Below are 21,472 nucleotides of genomic sequence, written 5' to 3'. Positions count from 1 at the left end.
AAAAAGAAAGCACCTGGCTATGACTTAATCACAGGTGAGGTAATTAAAAATCTACCTACCAAGGCAATTAAAATGCTAACTCAATTGTGTAATGCGGTACTAAGGCTAAAACACTTCCCAATCCAATGGAAAATTGCGGAAATTATCCTTATACAAAAATTAGGAAAACCTCCAAATGAGCCCACTTCATATCGACCAATTAGTTTAATGCCAGTAATGTCTAAGATCATGGAAAAAATAATAGAAAAAAGACTTCTACAAATACTAACAGACAGAAATATGATACCTGACCACCAATTTGGCTTTAGGAAAGAGCATGGTACCGTCGAACAAGTTCACAGAGTGGTCAACGTTATAAATAAAACATTTGAAGAAAAAAGTTACTGTTCAGCAGCATTCCTCGATGTTAGCCAGGCTTTTGATAAAGTTTGGTATCAAGGACTGTTGTATAAACTGAAAAAGGACTTACCAGAGGAACTATATACACTACTTAAGTCGTATTTATCAGAAAGATACTTTCGAGTGGAGTTTGAGTCAGCCTTTACAAAACTGTATCCCATTAGATCAGGGGTACCGCAAGGAAGCGTTCTGGGACCACAACTGTATCTGATTTACACAGCAGACTTACCCACAAATCGTGATACAACGACCACCACCTTTGCAGACGATACTGCAATCCTAGCAGTACACAAAAATCCCGTCGAAGCTGCTGCAAAACTCCAGAGAGTATTAAATCAAATAAATACATGGGCACAAAATTGGAGAATTAAATTGAATGAACAAAAATCAAACCGTATTGTTTTTACAAAATGTCACGGTGAATCACCTACAGTAACAATAAATAATAAGGTAATTCCCTCAGTTACCTCTGTAAAATATCTGGGCATGCACTTGGACAGGGGATTAACCTGGAGAACCCATATATGGAACAAACGGAAACAACTGGGCATAAAATTTAGTAAGCATTATTGGCTTCTAGGGCGTAAGTCTAATCTCACGACAAGAAACAAACTGCTAGTCTACAACGCAATACTCAAATCAGTCTGGGCATATGGTCTGCAGCTCTGGGGAACAGCATCCAAGTCGAATGTATCCATAATTGAGAGATTCCAGTCCAAGGTGTTACGTTCAATAATCGATGCTCCGTGGTTTGTTACTAACAGTGAAGTGATAGTGGAGTTAAGTGCAAAATACATCGTACGTCTTGAAAGCCACGCGAATGTGCTTGCAATTAATTTGTTAGACAACAGTCAGGAAACAAAACGGTTAAAGAGACAGACACCATTAGATTTACCGCACAGACATTAATATTGTTACAGTAGCTAAGTTAATATATCTAATACAGTAATTTAATATTATCACTATAGAGATGTGTGGCGCTGGTCACAATCTCTTCATGTCATTATTTCTCAGATAAAATTTGCCTATTTTTATATGTTATAACAGATTGACTAATAAACAAAAAAAAATTAAAACCTAAAATAATATCCTTTTATGATGTAATAAAAGGCGCCGTGGATGTGGTCGATGATATGAAAATCCTATATTATGTTTGACGGGTTAGTTGTAGATGGTCACCTAACCATATATTTTTCAATGTTAAATATTGGCGGCATCAATAGTCACATTTTATATAAAGATAATAATGATAAAACAAAAAAACGTTGTGCCTTTTTAAAACAAATGGTTTTATCGTTGATGAAACCTAATCTTTTTTGTAAAATTTTGTAAATAAAGGCAAAAGTTGGATATGTGAGAGAAAATCTCACGCGCGACCACTCGCGTAACAACCTGCCTAGCGACCAATGCCGGGTTAAAAAACGCAGTAGAGGACTAGACACTTTCTAAAGGTTTGTTAACAAAACTCGAGGCCTTCTAGATGCTCTAAAACAGGATGCGTCTATTTTTGACAACAGATGCATATGCAGCACGCAAATATGATCATAAAATCATAAAAAATATTTTCGTTCACTTTACTGTGAATTAGAGGACTTGATGTACACTGAACTCCTGAAACCAATACATTCAGAAGGCTGTAGCTTCAGAATAATAGTTTTTCAGGCCTAGGTCCCATTGAACTTTTTAAGCTACACACTTAGAACTATCATTGAACAAACATTCGTTAAATTTGACCGGAGCCACTTTTCCATAAGGAGTCTTGCGGTGTCACTTGCAATTTCGTTTAATCAAAGTGTTGATAAGAAACTGGAACAAGTAACTCCATAAGTAATAAAAGTAAATTCGATGCATTTCATTTGGGTTAATTCTCCAGAGAATGTTTTGGCGAAAAGTTTGTTCGGGGTTTAAATATCAAACAAAATAAGTTGTACCTGATATCCAGTGAGTCAAATTTTATTAAGACAGTGCCCAGAAGTTGATTTAGAGCTACAGCCGAAAACTACTGGAAGTTTGGTAGCCGAAGAATCTTTTAGAATGCAGTGATGGGACAAAAGTATTTATTTAGAGAGTGAGAATTGCGCAGAGTTTAGAGATTCGTTTTTATTGAAATTTAGCACACGTTTTTCTAGGCGGAATATGGAGGATAAATGTTATGTTCAAGGGATCGAAAATTTTTTAAGGAAAAACTACATTTTTTGCAGTTATTTTTTCCAATTATTGCTATGTTTTAAACAATAAACCTTAAATTTTCAATTCCTAGCTAGTATTATGTAAAATTGAAAATCAAAAATTTTTCCTTCTATTTTATGTGCGCAAAAAGCAAACATTTTCGACTTTTCCAGATTTTTGTTAAATAAAAAATTAAGCACAAGGTTTGCGGCTGGCGCATAAAATATCGTGATTAGTGATTATTGATACAAGGTATACATCCTGGGGCGATTCCACCAAAAAAAGTAGACTCCTATATGTAGAAAAAGTCATTATGATCTGGTTTTCAAAAGATAGACCAATAATTTTTAATTTATTTCCACCGGCACACTATTTCGTTGTTACATATGATCATGTAAACTGACGATCATTAAATTAATTGTCAACCATCTACGTTACCGTATTTGAAGAAGAAAAATTCAAATACGGTTATGGTTGCTGGATAGTGAAATGTACGGAGACAAATTAGTGAGATATGGAATAAATAAATAGAATTAGTTCATTTTAGTGCTGGCTCATATCTTTAAAAATGTTCTGCTTACCTTAAATACAAAATATACGCGTAATAGTATATGTAATATTTTAACAACTACGTTTAATTAAATTATATATCTTTACATGCATGAAATAATCTCTTAATGCCACGACATACTTATACTTTCACCGATTATATCTGAAAATATCTTAATAACCTCTCGTTACTCATACCATCAATTAGATACACGAATACTCCAAAAAATGACTATTTATTGTTGGATTTTAACTAATGGAATAAATAGTACATTTCCTTTTTTCACTAGACTTTTTGTATTGTGAAATAAACAAACACGCCTAAGTAGACACACATTATTAGTTATTTCGAGAATTGTATGTAAGTACCTTGAAATCATGAATTTCTCAAAGAAGTAGGTATTTCCTTGATGAAGAGATCTTATGCAACGCTCTTCATATACATATATATTATGTTCAAGTATTGTCACGAATAATTTCTTACTTACGCTAATAGAAAAACAATCATGGTTAGATCATACATACACAGTTTGGATAATCATATTATGGATGTCATATTATTATTTTTTATTTAATAAAACTCTAACAGGAATCTTATGATTATTGTTATCTGATCAATCAATGACCAATAAGCAAGTTAGTTCTAACTAAAAAATATTACAAAAAACATATCTAAGGACATATTCAGCAATAATCCTTAGGCTCTAATATACAATTAATATGTATAATTAATTAATGTGTAATAGTACTACTAGTTAACGTGTACACTATAGCCGCACTTTGCTCTGCTTTTTCACTTAACGCACTTATGTAACTTATAGCACTAACTCATGTTGACGTGCTTGCAGGATTTTCTTGGACCCACTGACGTCTACCCAGCGTTCTTCTAAATGTTCACGGATCTGTTTTACGGAAAGTTCTTTTAAAAGTCCTTCCGAATACCGAAAAATTAACCCACTTTAATTATTCCCAACAAGTAAAGTTCAAAAGTCTTTTTAAGTCTTTTAAAGTCACTTTTATTTCTACTGCACTAAGTTTACCGCATTAAGTTTACCGAACACCTAACACCAACTGTACCCGACTTACAGTTAAAATAAAACGATCGGTTCAAATTTATATACGAATATTTATTTATACAAGTTTACAGTACGAAATTCTATCTATAACTAACTTTAAAATAACGCGCACTGCTTAAATAGTAAACAGGTTCTTTTCTAGAAATGTCTGTCCATCTCTAGATCTGCTGAATATTCCAGAGAGATCCTCGCTCATCTCTAGCACAGCGCGGTCGATTCTCTGACGTCAGGCCTACTGTTCTCCGCACGGTTGGTTTTTTAGTCGTGAGAATCGTTTATTGCGTCTATTCGAAACTCTTTCGTTACATAACAATATATACAATTACAGATTTTCGTGATACATTGACAGTATAGTTCTGACATCGTTTAAAAATGCCATGAAATTTAGTTGCTAAGTACTTGAAGTCCGTTATGTGAGGTCTACCCTCTGGTAATTGTAACCTACGTAGAAAGAATCATGTGATGCCTGGTAGTTAAATCCAGGAATATTTCAAACGTCACATCTTAGTTTATAATATCATGTAAATAATTGTTAATGTTATATCAATTAAAGGGGGTTTTATCCACATATCTTGGTGGCTCAAACATATAATGTGACCTATAAGTATAACCGTTATGTAATTTTTTTTCAACCTTAGTCAAAATTTAATCTCACGTTTGTCTCAGTGTTCAATTACATCCTTCTAGTTAAAATATTGTGAATAATAAATGCACTTAACTTTTAAGAAAAATTCATATTTTTTACATACCTCGTATAAAATTACAAAACTTTGATATCTGATGGTTGCATCTTAGATTTTAGATCAGGTAGAGCATTTTATAAGGAATAACTTTTTTTCGTAAAATTGATAATCAAATAGTTTTTATACCTAATTTTAATAAAATGATAACAGGTATCCATAATTTGAGAAAAAATTGAATTTTTTTTCGATTAGAATGATGTAATTGTATACTAAAAGATAGTTTTTAAATGCAAACAACTTTTCCTAATACCATTTTTTGATATTTAGGAATATAAAGGTACTTTACTCTTTAACGGAATTCATATTTTTGACATAACTCGTATACTATTGATAAAATTTCATATCTGAGGGTTGAGTTTTAGATATTTGACTATCCAGAGCATTTTAAGAAGAATAGCTTTTTTCGTAAAATTGATAATAAAAAAGTTTTCCATGTGGTTCCTAGCTACGCAGACATACTGTATAAGAGCTTCTGTATAAAAATTTTCAAATTTTATTGCCATATTCGGATTCAGCATAATCAAAAACAAAATAGAAACATGTTTGATCAAAGTAAAATGATGAATTCAACTAATTTTTAAAATTATTTACACAAAACAATTTTTATTGTTTAAACAATAATTAATAAACAATGAGCGGCCAAATCTGCGAGTAGAACTTTTTATTTTAACATGTATGTATATAAACTAACAAAAAAAGTTTTGGAAAAATATAAGCTAGTTTGAATTTTTCCGAAAAAATGCATGTTTTCGTTCTAGTTGCACTCCCCTAAAGGTAGGCCGTTCATTTTGCCAGTGAGTGTATTAATAATAATATATTGCTTTTGATATTAGTAAAGTCCAAAATACATATTTATATTTGGCCTGAAACACGCTTTTTAAATTTGGTTTTCTGGACGACAAGTAAAACGCTTAAACGATTTCATCATTTGTAAATGTATTCTTTTGGATAATAGGCTTAAAGGTAAACAGATAGAGCCTTTAACGAACGTATGTATACTAAAGGACAAAAGATTATTAGTGCGGCCGATATGTGAAACAATTGCACATTTAATGATACAACCATATAATTTAGACCATATATACTACACATATAAAGGTTCAAGTTTAGATATGAGGCCATCTCAGATTTTGCCTTTTACAAAAATGGCGGGCATTCAAAATGGCGACTATACATATGTATTTAATAGTACCATAACTCTTGAACGAAAAGTCCGATTTCAACCAAATTTGGTATATAGGTTATTTTTTTGATTAACAAGATGGATGTGGTGAACCACATCCATCAGAATAATCGGTTTACCAAAAGTTGTGTTTTTACAGGTTGTTTATGTAAAAATATGTTTTTTTTCAACTTTTTCCCTCTGTATATATTAATTTTTCAAAAAGGTAATACCGCAATTGTAAAGAACGTAAAAATATTTTGTAGAAAATATTTTAAACTTTTTATTTATGTTAATTACCATTTATTAAATGCATAACGTACCTTCACATGTACCTATGTGAGGCAGATTCGTGCAAATATTATAAGAATTATTGTGAATTTAATGGTAGAATCATGTAATTTGGACCACATATACTACATACATCAAGGTTCAAATTTAGATATAAGGCTATCCCAGATTTTACCTTTTACAAAAATGGCGGGCCTTCAAAATGGCGACTATACATATGTGACTAATAGCACGATAACTTTGGAACGAAAAGTCTGATTTTAACCAAATTTGGTATATAGGTTCTTTTTTTGATGTGAAGTCCAAGGTCTTTAACCGAAAGAATTGATTTACCATAAGTTGTGTTTTTCCTAATTTTTATGTAAAAACATGTTGTTTTTTACCAATTCTTTCACCCTGTATATATTAATTTTTCAAAAAGGTAATACCAGCGTTGAAAAGAGCATAAAAATATTTTTTAGCAAATATTTTGAACTCTTTAGTTATGTTAATTACCAATTAATAAATGTCTATTAAGCTAGAAAGACCATTTCATAAGGGAGCCATAAGACACACCCCATATTTTTTTGCTATTTTATTGCTAATTTATTACGCAAATTAAAAATTTATTGCTTCATCCCCTTCAGAGAAACAGGTGGCCATTCCAGCTTAATATTAAGCTAGAAAGGCCAACATTCATATATCCGGAACGAAAGTAGATAGAGAGTTGCTTCTGGTGGCCTATTTTATTGCTAATTAATTGCTAATTTATTACGCAAAACAAAAATTTATTGCTTCATCCCCTTCAGAGAAACAGGTGCCCATTCCAGCTTAATATTAAGCTAGAAAGGCCAACATTCATATATCCGGAACGAAAGTAGATAGAGAGTTGCTTCTGGCGGCCTATTTTATTGCTAATTAATTGCTAATTTATTACGCAAAACAAACATTTATTGCTTCATCCCCCTCAGAGAAACAGGTGGCCATTCCAGCTTAATATTAAGCTAGAAAGGCCAACATTCATATATCCGGAACGAAAGTAGATAGAGAGTTGCTTCCGGTGGCCTATTTTATTGCTAATTAATTGCTAATTTATTACGCAAAACAAAAATTTATTGCTTCATCCTCTTCAGAGAAACAGGTGGCCATTCCAGCTTAATATTAAGCTAGAAAGGCCAACATTCATATATCCGGAACGAAAGTAGATAGAGAGTTGCTTCCGGTGGCCTATTTTATTGCTAATTAATTGCTAATTTATTACGTAAAACAAAAATTTATTGCTTCATCCCCTCCAGAGAAACAGGTGGCCATTCCAGCTTAATATTAAGCTAGAAAGGCCAACATTCATATATCCGGAACGAAAGTAGATAGAGTTGCTTCCGGTGGCCTATTTTATTGCTAATTAATTGCTAATTTATTACGTAAAACAAAAATTTATTGCTTCATCCCCTTCAGAGAAACAGGTGGCCATTCCAGCTTAATATTAAGCTAGAAAGGCCAACATTCATATATCCGGAACGAAAGTAGATAGAGAGTTGCTTCCGGTGGCCTATTTTATTGCTAATTAATTGCTAATTTATTACGCAAAACAAAAATTTATTGCTTTATCCCCTTCAGAGAAACAGGTGGCCATTCCAGCTTAATATTAAGCTAGAAAGGCCAACATTCCTATATCCGGAACGAAAGTAGATAGAGAGTTGCTTCCGGCGGCCTATTTTATTGCTAATTTATTACGCAAAACAAAAATTTTTTGCTTCATCCCCTTCAGAGAAACAGGTGGCCATTCCAGCTTAATATTAAGCTAGAAAGGCCAACATTCATATATCCGGAACGAAGGTAGATAGAGAGTTTCTTCCGGTGGCCTATTTTATTACTAATTAATTGCTAATTTATTACGCAAAACAAAAATTTATTGTTTCAACCCCTTCAGAAAAACAGGTGGCCATTTCAGCTTAATATTAAGCTAGAATAGCCAACATTCATATTTCCGGAACGAAAGTAGATATAGGGTAGCTTCCGGCGGCATATTTTATTGCTAATTAATTGCTGAAAGATTGAGTATACAAAAATTTACAAACTCACCCCCTTCAACCCCTACCGGTATCATCATTCCCTGGAATCCACAAAAAGTGAAAATAACCAATTTAAAGAGTTAAAACCACGTACGTATTTTTTGCTCATTAATTACTACATGTCTAAGCCAAAAATGAATGTTTTGCTTCCTCCCCTAACGAGCCACAATGGCTACAGTGGTTTAATACTTAAGGCTGAAATACTCAACACTCCTATTTCAGGAAAGAAAGCAGATAGAGGGTTCGCTTCTGGCGGAATATTTAATTTTTAATTAATTGCTGAAAGATGGGTTATACCAGTATTTACAAACTCACCCCCTCCAACCCCTACCGTTATCATCGTTCCACGGATTTCACAAAGCGTGAAAATAATCAGTTTAAAAACTTAAAACCAAGTGGGTATTTTTTTTCTAATTAACGGCTGCAGGTCTACGCCAAAAACTAATTTTTTGCTTCATCCTCTAACGAGAAACAATGGCTACTGCGGTTTAATTCTTAAGCTACAATTCCCAACACTCCTATTTCAGGAACGAAAGCAGATAGAGGGTTGTTTCCAGCGGCATATTTTATTGCTAATTAATTTCTGAAAGATAAGGTATACAACAATTTGCAAACTCACCCCCTCCAAGCCCCACCGTTGTCATCATTCCCCGGATTTCACAGAAAGTCAAAATTACTAGGTAATTTGGTATTTTTTTCCTAAGCAACTGCTGCAGGTCTACGCCAAAAACGATTGTATTGCTTCATCCCCTAACGAGCAACAATGGCTACTGCGGTTGAATACTTAAACTACAACACTCAATTCTCCTGTTTCAGTAACGAAAGCAGATAGAGCGTCGCTTCCGGCGGCCTATTTTATTGCTAACTAATTGCTTATTTATTACGCAAATTACAAATTTATAGCTTCAACCCCTTCAGAGGAACAGGTGGCTATTCCAGCTTAATATTAAGCTAGAATAGCCAACATTCACATTTCCGGAACAAAAGTAGATAGAGGGAAGCGGGTATTTTTTGCTTATTAATTGCTACAGTTTTAAGCCAAAAATGAATGTTTTTCATGTAGCCAAAATGGCTACTACGGTTTGATACTTGAGATTACAATACCCAACCGTCCTATTTCAGGAAAGAAAGCAGATAGAGGGTCGCTTCTGGCGGCATATTTTATTTTTAATTAATTGCTGAAAGGAGGAGTATACCAGAATTTGTAAACTCACCCTCTCCAACCCCTACCATTATCATCGTTTCCCGGATTTCACAAAGAGTGAAAATAACCAGTTTAAAGACTTAAAACCAAGTGGGTATTTTTTCTAATTAATTAACTTCTACGCAGGTCTACGCCAAAAACAAATTTTTTGCTTCATCCCCTAAAGAGCAACAATGGCTACTGCGGTTTAATACTTAAGCTACAATACCCAACACTCCTATTTCAGAAACGAAAGCAGATAGAGGGTCGCTTCCAGCGGCATATTTTATTGCTAGTTAATTGCTGAAATTTGTTGTATATAACAATTGACAAACTCACCCCCCAACCCCAATCGTTATCATTCCGCGGATTTCACAGAAAGTGAAAATTACCAGTTAAAAACCTAAGACCAAGTGGGTATTTTTTTTCCTAAGTAACTGCTGCAGGTCTACCCCAAAAACGATTTTTTTGCTTCATCCCTGAAGGCCATCGCTGAAGGGCAACAATGGCTACTGCGGTTGAATACTTAAGCTACAACACTCAACCCTAGTATTTCAGGGGCGAAAGCAGATAGCTGGTCGCTTCTGGCGGCCTATTTTATTGCTATATTATGCAAAATTAAAATTTATTGCTTCAACCCCTTCAGAGAAACAGGTGACTATTTCAGCTTAATATTAAGCTAGAATAGCCAACATGCATATATCCGGAACGAAAGTAGATAGATAGTTGCTTCCGGTGGCCTTTTTTGTTGCTAATTAATTGCTAATTTATTACGAAAAATAAAAATGTATTGCTTCAACTCCTTCAGAGAAAAAGGTGGCTATTCCAGCTTAATATTAAACTAGAATAGCCAACATTCAGATTTCCGGAACAAAAGTAGATAGAGGGTAAGTATGCAATGTCCTTAAAACAACGAATTTACTAAGAGAGTTGACCATAATTTTTGTACTTATGCGTGCTAATAATAAGCTGCGAAAGAATTTAAGCATAGGTTTCAAAAAATTAAAGCAAGTGTTGTTTATTTAATTTTAATTTATTTTATCTTTAATGTAAATTAGTAATCTGGGCGCTAATTTTTTGTTTCTTTAACGAAAAATTATTTTTCTAGTAAATTATGGAAGCCCATCCAAGATGTGTTTCCTCTTCGATAGGTATAGGTTATGTAGTGACCACCTCGATTTTCATTAAAATCAGACAAACTGGTTCCTCCTACACCAGTGTATCCGATAGCACCCATTAATACTAGCTGATGATCGTCGTCGTGGGGTATGTTTAAATTTTTATGGAGTGCATTTAATGGTATGGTTTTAATTTCTTCATGTTCATTATAGACTTGAAAAACCACAACATCCCCTATGTAAATTAATTAACTTTTGTTTTTTATAAAATACCTGTAGAGAATTTGGAATGAAATTGAGTACAAAAAGACAAAAAGGGTGGTCATTAGCAAGCACCTAAACAGAAGTGTGAAGGTCAATGTCGACGAAACAGATCTGGAAGGAGTGAAGGAGTAACAAGAATAACGTACCTTGGAAGCAACCTTGATGAAACTTTGTACCACTCACTGGAAGTAAGAACACATCTGGAAAAGGAACGTAAAGTGTTTTACAAAATGCAAAAAGTTCTATGCAACCTCCAGCTGGATATCTCATTGAGAACTAGAATACATAAGTGGTATGTTTTCTCCATCTTCCTCTATGCGGTTGAAGCCTGGACAATGACAGAAGTAACACAAAGAAAAATCCAAGCATTCGAACTCTGGTGCTACCGTAAAATGCTCAGAATGTCCTACATGAGCCATACGACAAACGCGGAAGTCTTTCGGAGGATGAACAAGGAAACAGAGCTTATGATTATAATAAAAAAACGGAAAATACAATTTTTTTTCATCGTAAGAAATCAAAAGTATGAACTGCTCCAACTTAACGAACATAATCGAAAGCAAAATTAATAGCAAAAGGGGACCAGGAAGAAGACGCAACTCTTGGCTTAAAAACCTACGACAATGGACGAATATGAACAGGATGGCTGCAAATAAGATAAAATGGGAAAATGTAATGGACAACGTCCTTAAGGATAAGGTACCGTAAGAAGAAGATAAAATATATGAGTAATTCCACATAAATTCTCTAGATTTCTGTCACAGATTGTGGATTTTTTGAAATTTAGGGGCATGCTTCTGAAATAACTCTTTGTTTGTTCTCTAGGACCTGAAAGTCAAGCTTTTTTGGGAATTAAAATTGAAACTGATGTCGCAATCTGTCCGAATTATCTTTCCTATCCTTGTTTGCATTCATTAAATGCTATTTTGTAAATTGTTTGGTACAATATATCAACACTCTCGATGTAAACTTGCACGCTAAAGTCCAAAGTAACGTTCCTATTACCTATTTTTGAAAAAGAGACAAGTGTATTTTAGCATGTTTTTAAAGCGAAGGAACATTCCTACTAGCTATTTTTGAACAAGTGTATTTTAGAATTTTTTGCGTTTTTCTGTACTCCGACTATAATTTCAACACAAAAAAAGATACAAGAAACATTTCCATATGGCATAAACAGAATTTACCTAAAACCGTAAGGAACTATCCTATAAGCTATTGTTTTAATGAGAGATTAGAGTATTTTAGCATGTTTTTTTTTCATTTTTATGCATTTATTTGTAGGTACTCTGGCCATAATTACAACGATAAAAAGTAACAGGTAGGTAATATTTTCGATGTAAAATTTTACACTGAAAAACATGATACTAACAGAATTTAGCTAAAGCCTGAAGGGACTTTCCTATAACCAATTTTGGAAGGAGAGATTAGTGGATTTTAAGATGTTTTTTTAAGCTTAATTACTTTTTCTACAATCCGTTTTGATGCGCCATTTTGGTGGTGATTTAGTTTGAGATTTTTATCTGAATACAATATTAAGAACAGTAAGGGTATTAAATTACTTTTAAGTATAAAAGTATTATTTTTAATCAATTCATCACGAGAACGGCACATGAAGATGGATTATAGAAAAAATCCACTAACATCTACTTTAAAAATAGCTTATATGAATGTTCCTACGAGCATTGTATTAATTGTTCTATTAGTGTCATCTTCTTTATCCTGCAATATTAAATCCAAAATGTTACCTGATACTTTTTTTAGGGTTGATATTATGGACAGAGTGCAAATAAATACATAAAAATGAAAAATGATGCTAAACTACACTTGTCTCTAATCTATCCTTCCAAAATTGGTTATAGGAAAGTTCCTTCAGGCTTTAGCTAAATTCTGTTAGTATCACGTTTTTAAGTGTAAAATTTTACATCGAAAATGTTACAGACCTGTTACTTTTTTATCGTTGTAATTATGGCCAGATTACAAATAAATGCATAAAAATGAAAAAAAAAACATGCTAAAATACTCTAATCTCTCATTAAAAAATAGCTTGTAAGATAGTTCCTTACGATTTTAGGCAAATTCTGTTTATGCCATATGGAAATGTTTCTTGTATCTTTTTTGTGTTGAAATTATAGTCGGAGTACAGAAAAACGCAAAAAATTATAAAATACGCTTGTTCAAAAATATAGCTAGTAGGAATGTTCCTTCGCTTTAAAAACATGCTAAAATACACTTGTCTCTTTTTCAAAAATAGGTAATAGAAACGTTATTTTGGACTTTAGACAAATTCTGTTAAGGTCATCTTCTTTAACGTGCAAGTTTACATCGACAGTGTTTATATATTGTACCAAACAATTTACAAAATAGCATTTAATGAATGCAAATAACGATAGGAAAGATAATTCGGACATATGACATAAGTTTCGATTTCAATTCCCAAAACAGCTTGACTTTCAGGTCCTAAAGAACGAACAAAGAGTGGTTTCAGAAGCATGCCCCTAGATTTCAAAAAATCCACAATCTGTGACAGAAATATAGAGAATTTATGTGGAATTACTCATATATTTTATCTTCTCCTTACGGTGCCTTATCCTTAAGGACGTTGACCATTACATGTTCCCATTTAATCTTATTTGCAGCCATCCTGAATATTTGTGTGGATGTCATATTCGTCCATTGTCGTAGGTTTTTAAGCCAAGAGTTGCGTCTTCTTCCTGGTCCCCTTTTGCTACTGATTATTTTCGTTAAGTTGGAACAGTTCATACTTTTGATTTCTTACGATAAAAAAAATTGTATTTTCCGTTTTTTTATTATAAGCATAAGCTCTGTTTCCTTGTTCACCCTCCGAAAGACTTCCGCATTTGTCGTATGGCTCATGTAGGACATTCTGGGCATTTTACGGTAGTACCAGAGTTCGAATGCTTGGATTTTTTTTGTGTTACTTCTGTCATTGCTCAGGCTTCAACCTCATAGAGGAAGATGTAGAAAACATAGCACATGTATTCTAGTTCTCAATGAGATATCCAGCTGGAGGTTGCATAGAACTTTTTGCATTTTGTAAAACACCGTACGTTCCTTTTCCAGATGTGTTCTTACTTCCAGTGAGTGGTACAAACTTTCATCAAGGTTGCTTTCAAGGTACGTTATTCTTGTTACTCCTCACTCCTTCCAGATCTTTGTTTTGTCACAGTGTGAAGGTCAATGTTTTGTCGACATTGACCTTCACACTTCTGTTTAGGTGCTTGCTAATGACCAGCTTTTTGTCTTTTTTTGTACTGAATTTTATTCGAAATTCTCTACAGGTATTTTATAAAAAACAAAAGTTAATTAATTTACATTCATTGCAGGGGATGTTGTGGTTTTTCAAGTCTATAATGAACATGAAGAAATTAAAACCATACCATTAAAGACACTCCATAAAAATTTAAACATACCCCACGATGACGATCATTAGGTAGTATTAATGGGTGCTATCGGATACACTGGTGTAGGAGGAACCAGTTTGTCTGATTTTAATGAAAATCGAGGTGGTCACTATATAACCTATACCTATCGAAGAGGAAACACATCTTGGATGGGCTTCGATGATTTACTAGAAAAATCATTTTTCGTTAAAGAAAAAAAAAAATAGCGCTCAGATTATTAATGTACATTAAAGATAAAATAAATTAAAATTAAATAAACAACACTTGCTTTAATTTTTTGGTACATATGCTTAAATTCTTTCGCAGCTTATTATTAGCACGCATAAATGCAAAAATTATGGTTAACTATCTTAGTATATTCGTTTTTTAAGGACGTTGCATACTTTATTTTAAATGTACAGATTTTAGAGAATCTGCCAATATTACCATTTAGTTATTAAAAAACGATATACAAAATCTGAGCATTGGGTCACGTGCTACAGATATGTGATAATGGATATCGACAATTTAACATGGACTCTAAAGTATAAAAAACTCTACAAATCAATATTGAACTGTACAGATATTCCTAATGAGCATTTAAGAAAATTATAAATGAAATATGAGTGTTGGGTACTGTGGGTTTATTATAAAACTGCAGTAGCCATTCTTGCTCGTAAGGGGATGAAGTAAAAAATTCATTTTGGGCGTAGACCTGCAGCAATTAATTAGCAAAAAAATGCACACTTGATTTAAATCTCTAAACTGGGTATTTTCACATTTTGTGAAATTAAGGGGATGAAAATAACATTAGGGGTTGGAGAGGGAGTGTCTGTAAATGCTTCTATACCCCACCTTTCAGTAATTAATTGACAATAAAATATAGCGCCGCAAGCGACTCTTTATCTACTTTCGTTCCTGAAATATTAGTGTTGGGTATTGTAGCATAAGTATTAAACCGCAGTAGCCATTGTTGGTCGTTACGGGGATAAAGCCAACAATTCCTTTTTCGCGTAGACCTGTAACAATTAATAAGCAAAAAATACCCACTGGGTTTTAGGTCTTTAAACTGGTTATTTTCACTTTTTGTGGATTCCGAGGAATGATGATAACGGTAGGGGTTGAAGGGGGTGAGTTTGTAAATTCTTGTATACTCAATCTTTCAGCAATTAATTAGAAATGAAATATGCCGCCGGAAGCTACCCTCTATCTACTTTTGTTCCAGAAATATGAATGTTGGCTCTCCTAGCTTAATATTAAGTTAGAATAGCCACCTGTTTCTCTGAAGGGGTTGAAGCTATAAATTTCTAATTTGCGTAATAAATAAGCAATTAATTAGCAATAAAATAGGCCGCCGGAAGCGACGCTCTATCTGCTTTCGTTACTGATACATGAGAATTGAGTGTTGTAGTTTAAGTATTCAACCGCAGTAGCCATTGTTGCTCGTTAGGGGATGAAGCAATACAATTGTTTTTGGCGTAGACCTGCAGCAGTTGCTTAGGAAAAAAAATACCCACTTGGTCATAGGTTTTTAAACTAGTAATTTTGACTTTCTGTGAAATCCGGGGAATGATAATAACGGTGGGGGTTGGAGGGGGTGAGTTTTTAAATTGTTGTATACGATATCTTTCAGAAATTAATTAGCAATAAAATATGCCGCTGGAAGCGACCCTCTATCTACTTTCGTTACTGAAATAGGAGAATTGAGTGTTGTAGCTTAAGTATTCAACCGCAGTAGCCATTTTTGCTGGTTAGGGGATGAAGCGATAAAATCGATTTTGGCGTAGACCTGCAGCAGTTGCTTAGGAAAAAAATACCCACTTGGTCTTAGGTTTTTAAACTGGTAATTTTCACTTTCTGTGAAATCCGTTGAGCGATGATAATGGTAGGGGTTGGAGGGGGTGAGTTTGTAAATTCTGGTATACCCAATCTTTCAGCAATTAATTAGCAATAAAATATACCGCCGAAAGCTACTCCCTATCTACTTTCGTTCCAGAAATATGAATGTTGGCTCTTCTAGCTTAATATTAACCTGTTTTTCTGAAGGGGTTGAAGCTATAAATTTGTAATTTGCGTAATAAATAAGCAATTAATTAGTAATAAAATAGGCCGCCGGAAGCGACGCTCTATCTGTTTTCGTTACTGAAACAGGAGAATTTAGTGTTGTAGTTTAAATATTCAACCGCAGTAGCCATTGTTGCTCGTTAGGGGATGAAGCAATAAAATCGTTTTTGGTGTAGACCTGCAGCAGTTGCTTAGGAAAAAAATGGCCACTTAGTCATAGGTTTTTAAACTAGTAATTTTGACTTTCTGTGAAATCCGGGGAATGACAACAACGGTGGGGGTTGGAGGGGTGTGTTTTCAAATTGTTGTATACCATATCTTTCAGAAATTAATTAGCAATAAAATATGCCGCTGGAAACGACCCTCTATCTGTTTTCGTTCCTGAAATAGGAGTGTTGGGAATTTTAGCTTAAGAATTAAACCGCAGTAGCCATTGTTTCTCGTTAGGGGATGAAGCAAAAAATTAGTTTTTGGCGTAGACCTGCAGCCGTTAATTAGAAAAAAATACCCACTTGGTTTTAAGTTTTTAAACTGATTATTTTCACGCTTTGTGAAATCCGTGGAACGATGATAACGGTAGGGGTTGGAGGGGGTGAGTTTGTAAATACTGGTATTACCCATCTTTCAGCAATTAATTAAAAATTAAATATTCCGCCAGAAGCGACCCTCTATCTGCTTTCTTTCCTGAAATAGGAGTGTTGAGTATTTCAGCCTTAAGTATTAAACCACTGTAGCCATTGTGGCTCGTTAGGGGAGGAAGCAAAACATTCATTTTTGGTTTAGACATGTAGTAATTAATGAGCAAAAAATACGTACGTGGTTTTAACTCTTTAAATTGGTTATTTTCACTTTTTGTGGATTCCAGGGGATGATGATTACGGTAGGGGTTGGAGGGGGTGAGTTTGTAGATTCTGGTATACCCCATCTTTCAGAAATTAATTAAAAATTAAATATTCCGCCAGAAGCGACCGTCTATCTGCTTTCTTTCCTGAAATAGGGTGTTGAGTATTGTAGCCTTAAGTATTAAACCGCAGTAGCCATTGTGGCTCGTTAGGGAAGGAAGCAAAACCTTCATTTTTGGCTTAGACCTGTAGCAATGAATAAGCAAAAAATACGTACTTGGTTTTAGCTCTTTAAACTGGTTATTTTCACTTTTTGTGGATTCCGGGGAATGATGATATCGGTAGGGGTTGAAGGGGGTAAGTTTATAAATTCTTGTAGACTCAATCTTTCAGCAATTAATTAGCAATAAAATAGGCCACCGGAAGCAACTCTCTATCTACTTTCGTTCCGGATATATGAATGTTGGCCTTTCTAGCTTAATATTAAGCTGGAATGGCCACCTGTTTCTCTGAAGAGGATGAAGCAATAAATTTTTGTTTTGCGTAATAAATTAGCAATTAATTAGCAATAAAATTGGCCACCGGAAGCAACTCTCTATCTACTTTCGTTCCGGATATATGAATGTTGGCCTTTATAGCTTAATATTAAGCTGGAATGGCCACCTGTTTCTCTGAAGGGGATGAAGCAATAAATTTTTAATTTGCGTAATAAATTAGCAATAAAATAGCAAAAAAATATGGGGTGTGTCTCATGGCTCCCTTATGAAATGGTCTTTCTAGCTTAATAGACATAATTAATAAATGCATAACGTATCTTCACATGTACCTTTCAACCTATGTGCGGCAGATTCGTGCAAATAATATAAGAATTATTGGCACTTAATGCTAAAGATGACGATGGAAAACACAACAAACGAAATAGCTTCGAAAGGGTATACATCCAAAAAGTTTGAAACCAAGGAAGGATTACGACAAGGAGACCCACTATCAACAATGGCATTCAATCTAACATTGGAAGGAATAATCAGGAAAAGCAGAATAAACATGCAAGAAAGGATATTTAAAAACGGTCACCAATGCATAGCATTTGCAGATGATCTGACGCTATTAGCAAGAAGCAAAAAAGAACTACAAAAGTTAATGAAAAACATAATAACGGAAACCAAAAAATTCGGACTTAAAATAAATGAAGAAAAGACAAAGTATATGATAATGGGAGAGATCCAAAAAGAAAAAGAGAATAACATCATAGTACAAATAGATGGAGAAAAAACATACTTGTTCAAAAGAGCCAAAGAAATTATTTACCTGGGAGCCAAAATAGATGAAAATGGTCATGAAGAAGGACAGATAAAGGCAAGAATAGCTAAAGGAAATAAAAAATATGGAGCATTACGCACATTATTGAAATCCAAATACGTATCAAGAAAAACAAAAATAAGAATTTATACGACTGTTATCAGACCTACAGTAACATACGCAAGTGGTGAAACATGGGTGCTCAAAAAGTCAGAAACAGACCTATTAGAAAGATGGGAGAGAAAAATGCAAAGAGCAATATATGGAGATGTGAAAATAGAAGGTCAGTGGAGAAGAAGAACCAATAAAGAATTGGAAGAACTATATCAAGAGCCAACGATTATGACGACGATCAAAGCACAGAGAATACGATACTTGGGGCACATAGAGAGAATGGGAAGTAAACGAATGCCAAAAATGTTACTCTCACGAAAACCAATACAAAAGAGGAGGAAAGGCAGGCCAAGGAAAAGATGGAAGGACAGTGTATATGAAGACTTTAAGAAAAGTAACATTGAGAGATGGAAAGAACTAGCATTGGACAGAAGGAGATGGAGAGAGGTGGTGAAGGAGTGTATAAAAAGACTGAAGTGTATTTAAATAAAATTTACAAGTTTTATAAGTTATGTAAGTTATACTAAGTTATTTATTATATTATTTATCTAATCAGAAATGTAAACATTTTAGCCCTAGGCCTACAAGGCCTGCTGCGCTTAATAAATAAAAATAAATTAATGCTAAACGCATTTAACTTGGACCACATACACTACACATACAAAGATTCAAATTTAGATATGAGGCCATCTCAGATTTTGTCTTTACAAAAATGGCAGGCATTCAAAATGAATCTGCCGCACATAGCTACATGTGAAGATACGTTATGCATTTATTAAAAGGTAATTAACATAACTAAAAAGTTCAAAATCTTTCCTAAAAAATATTTTTACACCCTTTTCAATGGAGGTATTACCTATTTGAAAAATTAATATATAAATAGAGTGGAAGAATTGAAAAAAGAAACAACATATTTTTACATAAAAAACAATAAAAACACAACTTTTGGTAAACCGATTCTTCTGGTTCAAAACCTAGATCTTACTCATCAAAAAATGAACCTTGGTGCCAAATTTGGCTGAAATCGGACTTTTCGTTCAAAAGTTATCGTGCTATTAGTCACATATCTACAGTCGCCATTTTGAATGTTCGCCATTTTTGTAAAAGGCAAAACCTGAGATGGCCTCATATCTAAATTTAAACTTTTGTATTTGTAGTATATGTGGTCCAAATTATATGCTTCTACCATTAAATGCACAATAATTCTTATAATATTTGCACGAATCTACCACACATAGGTACATGTGAAGATACGTTATGCATTTATTAAATGGTAATTAACATAACTAAAAAGTTCAAAATATTTCTTAAAACATATTCTTACGCTCTTTTCAATGGTGGTATTACCATTTTGAAAAATTAATATACACAATGTGAAAAAATTGAAAATAAATTATTTACATAATTTAAAATAGTTTTACAAAAGAAACCAGATAAAACATAACTTCTGGTAAACCGATTATTCCAGTTCACGATATCGATCTTGTGAATCACAAAAGGAACCTATGTAGTAAATTTGGTTGAGATCGAACTTTTCATTCAAAAGATATCGTGCTATTAGTCACATATGTATAGTCGCCCATTTTGAATTACCGCCATTTTTTGTAAAAAGCAAAATCTGAGATGGCCTCATATCTAAATTTGTACCTTTATATGTGCAGTATATGTGGACCAAATTATATGTTTGTATCATTAAATGTGCAATTCTTATAATATTTGCACGAATCTGCCGCACTATATTGAATATTAAAAACCGTGCATTAGACTCGATGAGCTGAACTCGAAGAAAAATTTGTATGCGTGAAGACATCTCGCGTATGTTCTAATTAATAGTTTATTGTAGCTATTGTATACAAATAACTTTCTTTGTCAATTATTATTATTTTGAAACGATACTTTCTGTGCCACTGATCGCCATGGTTAGCGTCCCGTAAGCAAAACAAGAGTATTATATCGTTCGACTTTCTAAATAATATAAGTTTTAATGAACTGAAACCATATAGATCAATGCAATTAGTGTGCAACAAAAAAATTTATTTCGCAGACTGAAAAATTGCAGCGTATTTCTGAAATAAAGTGGATCAAGGCGTTTAACTTTATAGCATGCAAAATACAACCGTATCCACCAAAATAAACAATATCGATTATAAAGACAGGTATTGCATTCTTCTGTGATAAGTATATATTTGAGGAAAGTGATAATAGGGGCTTTATGAATTTTTTTAATAAATCTTTTACCATTTGGTACATCATGTACACACGTTCTTTAACCTTTCGATGACCAACCTTTTTTTGTTACACAGATGACCAACGGGGGTAAAAAATGACCCCAAGTCAAAAATGACAAATGACAAAAGAAATACGTTGTTTTAAGGAATAAAATAATGTATTCATAATTTTAATATTATCCTCATCGTCAATGGCGCTACAACTCTTCGTGAGTCTTTGCCGCGTTTACTATTGCATTCCATGTTTGTCGGTCCTGTGCCACTAATTCCCATTGTCGCACTCCCATTTTCTCTAGATCTTCTTTGACTGCATCTTTCCACCTTTTTCTAGGCCGCCCTACAGACCTTCTTCCATCTGGCCTTTCCCAGAACACATTGTTTATAAGGCGATATAAGGCGATTGTCGTTACTGCGTATCACATGCCCTGCCCATCTGAGTCTATTTGCCTTTATATATCTGATTAGATTTTCTTTTCCGAATAGAGACTCTAGCTCGTTATTGTATCTGCGCCTCCATTC

At 33.7% G+C, this 21,472-nt stretch overlaps 1 protein-coding gene across 1 annotated transcript in view; it reads right to left on the bottom strand.

The window, feature by feature from the left end:
• Window positions 1–21,472, bottom strand: part of LOC114329458 (facilitated trehalose transporter Tret1-like) — a 197,539-nt gene that overhangs the window by 77,508 nt on the left and 98,559 nt on the right. The gene's annotated exons all lie outside the window — the stretch shown is intronic.

This window comes from Diabrotica virgifera, chromosome 3 (assembly GCF_917563875.1).
Source record: "Diabrotica virgifera virgifera chromosome 3, PGI_DIABVI_V3a".
NCBI classification, from domain to species: domain Eukaryota; kingdom Metazoa; phylum Arthropoda; class Insecta; order Coleoptera; family Chrysomelidae; genus Diabrotica; species Diabrotica virgifera.
Note: the sequence above shows the minus strand (reverse complement) of the source record. Positions and strands in the feature narration are given on the sequence as shown.